The sequence below is a fragment of the Rousettus aegyptiacus genome, unplaced genomic scaffold (genome assembly GCF_014176215.1).
Source record: "Rousettus aegyptiacus isolate mRouAeg1 unplaced genomic scaffold, mRouAeg1.p scaffold_m13_p_2, whole genome shotgun sequence".
NCBI lineage: Eukaryota > Metazoa > Chordata > Mammalia > Chiroptera > Pteropodidae > Rousettus > Rousettus aegyptiacus.
Window position 1 is genome coordinate 149,385,896 of NW_023416295.1, and position 10,697 is coordinate 149,396,592.

Here is a 10,697-nt window from a genome sequence, read left to right on the forward strand (position 1 = left end):
AAAATGGTGCAGCTGCTTTGAAAAATAGTCTGGCAGTAGCTCAGAAGATTCCAGCAATTCCACTCCTACATATATACGCAAGGGAAATGAAAATGTATAGACATCCACACTAAGATTTGCCCATGAAAATTCATCACATCATTATTCTTCATAGCTAAAAAGTGGAAATAACCTAACTGTGTAACAAAGGTGAATGAAAGAAAACATAAGGTGATATATTTATACAATTGTATGTTGATTAGGATAACGATAGATGTACAAAGCAATGCAACAGAACAGAGTCCAAAAATAAACCTTTATATTTTTAATTGGTTGATATTTTATAAAGGTGTCAAGGTGATTCCATGACAAAGTACAATCTGTTCAGCAAATAGTCCTGGTATCTTAACATATTGTCTCCCTTGTTTCTGATAATTTTGTGATACTAATATCTGATTAATGTTAGCATTATACATATATTTTTCCATCTTTTAACTTTCAAACTGCTCATATCATTACAATTAAATTGAGTTACTTATAAACAACATGTAGCTGGGTCATGCTTTTTGATCCACTCTCAGTATTTGTCTATTAATTCGTGTATTTAAACCATTTAAATTTAACATGATTATCAACATATTAAGGCTTAAATGTGTCATTTAATTTTTATTGTGATAAAATAAATTTAATATAAAATGTATCATTTAAAGCATTTGAAATGTATGATTCAGTGCCATTTAGCAGATCTAAAATGTTGTGCAACCATCACAACTACATAGTTCCAGAACATTTTTGTCACCTCAAAAGCAAACTCCATATCCTGTAAAGAGTCACTCACCATCCTCCCCTCCCAACAGCTACTGCCAACAACGAATTTGGATTTTCCTATTCTGGATATTTAGTATAAATGGAATTGCACTATATATGAATATTTTGTCTGCTTCTTCCAATGGTATGCTGTTTTCTAGATTTATTTATGTTAGAACATGTATCAGTACTTAATTCCTTTTTATGGCTGAACATGATCTATTCTATGAATATACTACATTTTGTTTGTCCATTTATCAGTTGATGGACATTTGGGTATTTCTGCTTCTTTTGCTATTGTGACCAGTGCTGCTATAAACATCTGTGTGCAAGGTTCTGTTTTCAACTCTCAACTCTTCACTAGGTCTTTTCTGAAACAACACAAATAAGACAGAGCAGGAGAGATGGCTCATTATTTTTAAGTTTGGATGAGAGTTCAGATTTCTCACTTGATCTCCCCTATTCCAGAAGTCCCCAATCCCTGGGCTGTGGATCAGTATCTGTCTGTGGCCTGTAGAAAACCGGGCTGCACAACAGGAGGTGAGCAGCGGGCGAGTGAGTGAAGCTTCATCTGTATTTGCAGCCTCTCCCCAGCACTAGAATCCCTACCTCAGCTCCACCTCAGATCATCAGGCATTAGATTCTCATTGGAGCCCTGGTCTCTGGTGTCAAAACAGTTGGGGACCGCTGCCCTATACCATTCAGAAAGGAGAGGACTACATAAGAACCTAGTGAAGACAAAAGTCTTGGCTCCCAACTAGGCCTTCTCTGACATCACCTGGATGGGGATTGGGATGCTCTGTTCACAGCCTCACAAGAGTGGAAGTTTGGGTTTCCCATCTGACTTTTGCTGTCATGGGTGGGAATGGGGCCACAGTTTCTTTTTAAGGCAAGAAGAGGGCAATTATTGTTTAAAAGTTTTCTGTCTTGCTAGGCTGCCTCTTTCCTAATCCTTTAGTTAAGGAAAGCAAGTTTTCATTGGAGCTTTATATTTTCTCTACCCCTAACAGTTCCAAGTTGGCAACTTTATAAAACCCAAACCTAAACTGTTTTGATAGAGAACTCACTATCACGTTGTTCCTTGTATCCTAAAGTCCCCTGGCCTACCTGTTTTCTTCACTCCACCTTTCAGAGTTTTTTTGATTTCTGTTTTAAATATGTCCAAGGTTTTTAGTTACACTTAGTAACAGAAATAAAGAAAATTATGTCTATTCAATCTTCCCTGGAAGTTATAGTCCACGATTTCTTTTTATTATACAGAGAGATAGCAATTAGTTGCTAGAAGACTGAATGATTCTATAAGCTCTTAGAAGTTGTCCTTCAACTTGAAACTCTATCCCTTTCAGAGAGGCAAGGTACTTACTTATTTGACAGATTCCTTCTGAACACATTCAAATATGAGGATACATAGTAAATCATGGAAAAATATATCAGTAACATTAATAACATTATATTGGTTTGTGGTTGAGGCATCCTTATCTACAAGAATCATCATTTAAACTTCACAACTACACATTTTCAAGAAAGAAATTTTGAAACAATAAAATTACTCAGTTAAATGTAAGCACGGCGATCTCGGGAAGTGCTCACATAGCAGTATCTCATATGTAGGAACTATAACACGGTGTCTGAGCTCAAGAGCCAGCAAGTCTGTTCCTTAGTGTTGAACTGGAGCCTCTGAATCCCTAATTCTGAAGACAGAATTTTTGCCAGGATAAGGCTGAGCCTCCTAGTGGGTGTCAAGTTGCCCAGCCATAGGGAAAAGAAAAAGAGAGAGATTCCGGATTGAACATTCTAAATCTTTGCCAAAGTTTCACAGCCACAACCAGCACTGTCGAAATATATTTAGAATGTCCATAGCAGCTTTTGTGATTTAGATATTAGCTTTGAATATGAAGTTCCTTTGATTCTTTTAAAGTTGCCAAAAATAGACCATTAAATGAGGTTACTATTCTTCATTACAAAAGAACTTCTATTGTCAAAAAAGAAAATATCCTTCAGCATGAATTTGTAGATTTGGACAATCTTATCATAAAGATTTTATTCTTTTTTATTAATCAAAATAGTAATTGTGCTTGCTCTAGGATATGAAATGAGTGAAAAGATTACTGATATAAATCTGTGATTATCTATAATTTTTAAATAAGCATCACCATATGTTTGCATATTAATAATTTTATCAGGTATTAAATGTCTGTATTCGTTGTACATGAATATTAATTATATGGAGCAATTAACTGTTAATTTGAATAATACATGAACATGCTTTTATGCTTTTTTTAAGTGAGCTGATTTTTAAGTACCCATCAAACCATGACATAATTTTTAAATTTAAAAAATTAATCATCTGTGTTGACAGTTTCAAAAATTAAAGTAAATGTTTTTGTTCTATAATCTTACTTTTTAACTAAATAAAAGTTGCTGCATCAAGTTTTAGTGTCATTTTAAAATATGCCCTTGTGGAAGTTGCCATAAATGTCGACATTTTCAACAGCATAAATTTATAGGGACACTGAATTTTTATGACACTGTTAAAGTCCCTACTCATGATGACATCTACAGCTGCATTTTCACAGAAATATGAGAATTTGTATCTTAGACATGTAGTTTATCTTATCTGGTTTTTCAAAAAAAGGAAACTAGGGTAACAATTATTTGTGATATCCCCAAACAAGTATATGTCATAAGAATTTAAAGATTTATTTTCATTCCTTTAATATCTGACAGCCAAAAAATTTATATGTGTTGCTTTTTAATAAAACTAATTGAAGGAGAAAGAGGTGTTTAGGGGAGAATTGGATGAGTCCATTAATGGAAGAAAGAGAAGATTTTTATTAAGATAAATGGGCAACAGAAACAAAACTGTTATCATTTAAGTATCCGGAGACTTCTTAGGCTGTTTTGGTCTTAATCTGTCTGATAGTTAAAACTGTTATGCTAAAACATTTAGAGAAAATGATATTACATGTGAATTAATTTTTTTAAAGTGTATTTGAAGTTGAAATAAGACATATGTGTTAGGGTAAATATAAGTAAAATATTTACAAATTTCTTTCAGTACACATTTATATTTGATAATTTTTCAATTTCCTTACAATTAAATCTAATCAAATGCTGGATGCTGGTCCTCAAAAAAATGGCTGGAAATGTTGCAAACAAAAATTTTCAAAAGTTGTGCATTTTCTGAACCACCATGTGCTGATCTCAAGCTATCTAGAGGAACAGAAAAATTGGCAAGTTATTCGTTCTAAAGGAAAAGTAACTTTATCTATGGAATATAGAGTAATGGGTTAAGGAAACTTATTTTAATACAGCACCTTTCCCATTTCACTATTTATCATGAACAATTTTCTTAAAATCTCCACGAGTTAGAGGGAACTGTCTACCCACCACTACTATTACATATTTATTGGTATAATTGGTAATATTGATATGTATGTCATATATACATATACAGTATCAGAGTATATATAATACTATATATAGCATATATACATAGTATATGTGTAGTATATAATAATACTATGTATAGTATAGTAATATTGACAAGTTAGTTGAAGAAGAAGGAAGAAAGGCTTTGGCCAGGATGTGAATGTGTTCATGACAGAAGGAATGAGCAAATTTTACTAAAAGAAATGGATGCCAAGAACAAAAATATTTTCCATGTAAATATGTAGACTCTTCCTCCCATCTGAGTTATTTTACTTCGCTTTATTGGTAAGTCAGTAGAACTAAAATAAATCAAAGACAATGATTGCTTTATTATTAGAACATATAAACTCAGCACTGTTCATTGTATAGAATAAGAAGGATGGAAGAAAAAGAGGAACAGGAATTGAATTGGTGAAATACAAAGAAAGCCACTGTTAGAAGTTATTTTGAGGGGAATATGGGAAAAGAGATGATGAAAATTTTTCTGAGGGTGATAAAAACTTTTGAGGATGAAAAAGTGAGCATTCTTGTGTGTGATTAAAAGAATGAAAAAGTTATTTTGTTTTGTGGTACGCAAAAAATGTCCCATTGGTACATCTTTGAAAGTGCTCAGTAGTGACATAAATTTTCTTTTAATTTTTTGGATATTATATTTGAGTTATTTTGCATATTTCATAGTGGTAAGAAGAACCAGAAAAATATAATTTACCTTTTTTTTTCAAGTTACATAGAGATAAACAAAGCATAGCTCAGAAAAATTAAGAAACATTTCCATGATGACCTACAAACATATATCTGTGTATATTATATATATATATTTATATAGATATATACTCATTAAACCTTTTAAATTGTTCATATAGGTGAAGTCATATTTTTAGCAAAAGAAGAAACAGAACCTACAAAGATTAAATAGATTGTGCAAAGCAATGGAGTAAATAGTGCCACTGGGTTCAAATTCAGCCAGTTTGACCCTGTGTCTGGACTCTTAACACTACTCAATGGCTACTGGTAGAAATGATTTTTTAAAAAATTCTAGTATTACACTTTTAAAAGAATATTTTTAAAAAACAAAATTAATCAGAGCAGGTAACTTTGTTCCTAGGTATCACAGTGACAAACATTGCTTGCTAATAATGCAGCATGTCTCAGAAAGGGCAAAAGAGAGCCAAATGCTTCTCTCCCTATTATTGAGAAGGGGATTTAAAGCTGACAAAAATAAGAGGAGACAATCATTCACTTCTTAGAAGATTATAATGTTTTTTTCTCCAGGGGAAATGTGTGCTTATTGTGAGAAAGAATGGGTTTATTTTCACAGGTATTCACACTTACTTGTGGGGGACTGAACAGGAATTAGCTGACCCATATGTTTTCCTTGCACTAAGCTAGAGTTCGTAAGGAGAACATGAGAAGATATTCATTGTATCCTGAAGAACTGAAAATTTCAAAACCCAGGGAGGAATCAAGGGGGAAAAATCTCCTGTGAGGAAATTAAAAATTTTAAACACAGGTTGGTGTGGTTTCCCCACCTCTCATCCCAACGGATATGCTTGAGACAGACTAAAAAGAGTTTGGAGGAACCAGAGAGAAACAGATATATCAGGTTCTAAGCAAGTATACAGAGGAGACACCTCCTTGCAAAAGTCTACATCTCCCTTTCTGCAGCCCAAGGGAGAAGTTTAAATTTGCATGTAAATTTTTAGCTCTTCTATTGTGATATTGTGAGGCTCTTTTGAGACTTTTTGAGGCTTCTTAGAGCATCCTGTATCTATCTACATTGTAGCCTACATTGTTTGGCTTGGCCGTGGCTGGTGGGCAGTGAATCACTGCATCTCTTTGTGGGCTATGGCAAAAGGTACTGGGAGAGTGATGGATCTTTTCAGTGGATTACAGCATGGTATCAGTCACCTTCAGGTGAAAAATCCATTTCTTGGGAAGTGTTAGAGAAATCAGTGACTCACAAAAGTGAGAACAGCCACACTTTTTAATGGCTGCTTACTCCCACCCCACCTATCCCCAACAGATCACCCTTATGACACGAAGACTTGAAAGAAGAATGCTCTTGTTACAATCAGATCCATTAAAAAAAAATACATTCTACAAGCCATAGGTTTTTATTTGTTTTGAGTGGTTTAGGTGAATGCAGTTTGTACAATCTAGCAACTTCAGTCTCACCTAGCTCTGTGTTTCCAATACTATTTAGTAATTTGCCCACTACTGTCAGACCAATAAAAATCAGAAGCCATCACCCTATATTCTCGACAAACTATCAGATTGCAGGTTTATTTGGTAGACTGAAATGACTATCATTTTCCGAAGAATAATTCTAGAACACTTGTCATTCTCGCTAATTTAATAATTCCACTTTTATTAATGATTAGAAGAGGAGAACATGTGGAGTATTACAGGCTGAGAAAAATCACAGAGAAAAGAAAGGGGTAACTACCCCCTTCGAGTGCTTTTTAATAGAGAATTCTATCTTTATTTCTCTAAAACAAAAGTTACTTTATTCCTCTCTATAAAATACTATTGTGGGTGGGGCAAAAGCTAACTTTTATAAAGTGAAATGAAAATGAAGAAATTAGCAGTACCCATCATTGTTAGTAATTTTATGTATGCATGTACATATTTGGTGAGAAGATGAAAAATGGGAAGACAAGAAAGAACAGAGAATGAAATATGCCAGGGCATTGATCTGTTAACACAGGACTAAACAAATTGCACTTACCTTACTTGCATTGCAAGCATTTTAACCAGATAAGTCATTAAAATAGTAGAGATTATCAACTAAGCTATTGCCTCTCCCTTAACTCTAGTTTGTCTTTCTGCTAAAAGTCTCTGTCAAAAGATTTCCTAGCAGACAAATTACAGTTCACATCACAGTTAATGTCCAGAGTTATCTCAGTTATCCCCAACTCAAAAATCAACATGCCATCTATGGCATAATTAAAAATTAAATGTCCCTTAATCATAGCACTAACTAGCCAGATACGGACAGACATGTCACATATTGAAATTGGATAGGTTCTACTAACCCCAATATTAAGATATTTCAAAGGAATGTGGCAAAAAACAATGTTATATTATATCTTTAATTCATTAGTAAGCCTGTTTTTTTATTCACTATTCTTCATGCTGTATTAACATGTGACAGGGGTCAAAATTACATTAAATTACAGAATAAAGTACTATAGCTAACAGTGATATTTGACAGCTTTATAGGGAACTGCTGTTCTTAAACTTGTTCTGAACAAGTTCTATTTTTCCCTCTATGTGCTTTTTATTCTTAGTTTTTTTTCATCTAAAAAAGTTGATTTTACCCAAAGTAAATATAACATGCAGGCAATTAATTTGTTTAGACTGCACCACCTTGTTAAACTGAGGTAACAACAGAAAAGGAACATTCTGAATAAAGGATGCCCTAAATTTTTTGATTATAAGCAAAGATAATTATTTAAAAAACAAAATCTTTCTTTTAAAGAAGATTTTCTTTCTTTCTTTGTAAAGGGCCACACATGATTTTAGGATCACAGGCCATAAAGATCTGTCACGCTCATCTCTGCTCTTGCAGTATCAGAACCAGTCAATCCATAAACAAAGGAATATGGCAGTGTCCCAATAAAGCTGGACACAAAATTAGATTTCATGTTTCATATCCCATAACCCATTTTGATTTTTTCCCCAACCATTTAAAAATGGAAATACCACCTTAAAGACATTAAAAAAAAAAAAAAGTGGCAGGATGAGCCAGTTTGTTAACTATCTTCAGGCAATTTGATAAAAGCTTACTACACAATTCTAAGAGACCTCTAGATTTCTCTAGAATTTTGTTCTAACTTGATATGTGATAAAGAAGCTCAGACAATACCTTGTTTCCAACTGCATTAGTCTCTTTTTATTCTTGTAGTATTCTCTTTCAGAGTTAACTACTTCTGTCTTTTTGGTAATAAGATGTCTAAGGAATCCACTTCAAATGTTGGCTCTGCTGTGAGCATGGTCTTTCCCTTTATTTCAACTCAGGATTAAGACTTTTGATCCTTGTTTTTATATTCCAGTCCCAGAAGTAGTTTTTACCATAGAAGTTATCTGAAGACAGTCTTATGCTTTATAGTTGTAGTCTACAACCAGGTTCTAGCTTCTCCAGGAATACCACACAAGATGGATTTAAATATGTATTAAACTAAGAGGCATTCTCTCAAATGAGTTTAAATGCATTTTATTTTTAGATAACCTATATGACATGTTTTCTTAAAAAAATGGTGCCTCATCTCTGAATAAATCAAGGGGAAAATAAATGAAGAACTCAAGATAACATCAGTCCCATTTGTCCTAGTCCTCGTGTGTATGAGTTATAGTCCTGACAGATGATAGATACAAATTGCTAAATTTGTTAACATTTTTTCCATTTCTAAACCATCCTTTTAAAAAAAAAGAACATATATGGGGTCACACCTCCTTCATGGTATTCCAGCAGGACAGCCACAGCAACTGTATTAATGTTTTCATCAATTAAGAACTGGTAGTTTTTTTTTTGAAATTAGCAAAGATGTGCTTGATTTGTTTTGCAGCCTTTGCAATAAAAGGTTTTACCCTTTCTGGTCTCTGTTCTTCAAGTTTCCCTTTGATCAACTTCATGTAACCTTTGACGTATTTCCTGTAGGCTTCTTTTGTGAAGCAGGTTTCCTGCAAATGATGGTTCATGACAATATCCACACCAGTGACTGCTCTGCTTTCCATACCTTTGCCCTCAGGGCGTTCAGAGGAGGCATTTCCACCAAGAGCAAGTCATCAGTGTTACCCTCAGTCCTATTGACCATCTCTCTCTCCATTCACTGCCAGGCACTGCCTGTCCACAACCTTTGGGATCTTGTAGATGTTGAAGAACATCTTACTACGGCTGATGAGGTCTGGGTAAATGTTGGAGGGAGTGGGGTGGAAAGGGAGATCGGGAGGAAAAGCCAAAGATAACTTTCTAATAGAATACCTAAGGGTGATTTTTACAGAGATTATTTATGTCGTATTGGTGTATGGTTCAATGTGAACTTTAGACGCTTAATGATGTTAAAACAGATACATGCCTAATGCTTGAAGGAAAATATTAAATGTATAATGCTAATAACTTTTAAAAGAGTGGTGATAATTTTGTTAATATAGATTGATTAAGGATCAAATTGAAATTATGAATAATAACATAATTGTACCCTGCTCTGTAGAAACTAATGTATTTGTATATATATCTATATAGCTATATTTATAAGTATACATACATATAGATATATTAAAATAGCTATAACTGCTTTAAAATAAATTAGAGGATTATCACAAACCTCTAGATTTTATTGTTGCTTATATTAAACACCTGGTCATTTTTAGTTTGCCATCATTAACTGAATACAGCTTTTGACCTTAAAAGGGTAGCATTTACATAGAAAATCTCATCTTACCAGGATGCATGATGCTATTCCCCTAAAGGAATAATACATATTGCAAATTACTAGAAAAAGGTCATAATTGTATTAAGTTAAATACTGTTTTTCAAAAAATTCAGATAGGTATTAGCTTCCAAGTGAGAAAACTTCAAAGTTATATATTTTCAAGCTTTTCCTGATCTACATAAGTAAAAAACGGCTTTAAAGCCCATTAAAAATTGAAAGTTTTATTGCTAGAATTGAACAATTTTGTATGTTTTTAGTTCTATATGTGCAGTATAAGGCACTCAACACGAAATTAGTTGAGTTATGAGCAATGAATCACTGAATCTTTTTTGGAAAAATCTAACAGATTATTCATTTTTAAAAAGGTTTTGAAACCTTATTTTCTTAAGGTATTATTATAATCAAATCTCATTGCTATATTTTTTTTTACAGTAATGAGAGACAAGCATCACTAATCACAGAGTTATGTAGCAGTGGAATAATAAAATATGGGCAATTGTGATTTTACCTAATATGACTTTTTAATTTCTAATAAATATTCTGTAATCATTACATGCAATCTTATATCTACATTTGAATTTTCGAGTTTTTTTTGTTAGTTCAGTGATTTTGCTCATTACCAGTTAAGAATAAAGAAGATTCAACTTTCTTATTTATATATGCTGTAAATATTTGATAGCCTTTTCAATAATAATGCACTCAAAAGATTTCATAGTTGAATAACAAATTTCCAAATTGCATAAAAATTTACAATGTTAGGCTTAAGAAAATATAAGAGCATTTTTTTTAAAAAAAGCTGATATTAATAGAATAGCTGCAAAAAGGCATTGTAAGATCTATTTTTGATTTCTTGTTCTTAAATTGAATGAAAAGTACAGACTAATGGACAAAGTTTTTTTTTAAGTAAATTTATAGTAAATTTAAATGTGAACTTCATTGATCACTTGCATTCATTAAACAAATATTTACTAAGCACCTTCTGTGCATGAGATGCTGAGCTATAGGTTAAGAAGGAAAGGCAAAGTCTTCAGGAAACTCATGAAC

At 32.9% G+C, this 10,697-nt stretch overlaps 1 pseudogene; it reads right to left on the reverse strand.

Annotated features, from left to right (window-relative positions):
- Window positions 1–8,567: 8,567 nt before the first annotated feature.
- Window positions 8,568–9,280, reverse strand: LOC107505082 (annotated as a pseudogene).
- Window positions 9,281–10,697: the final 1,417 nt, after the last annotated feature.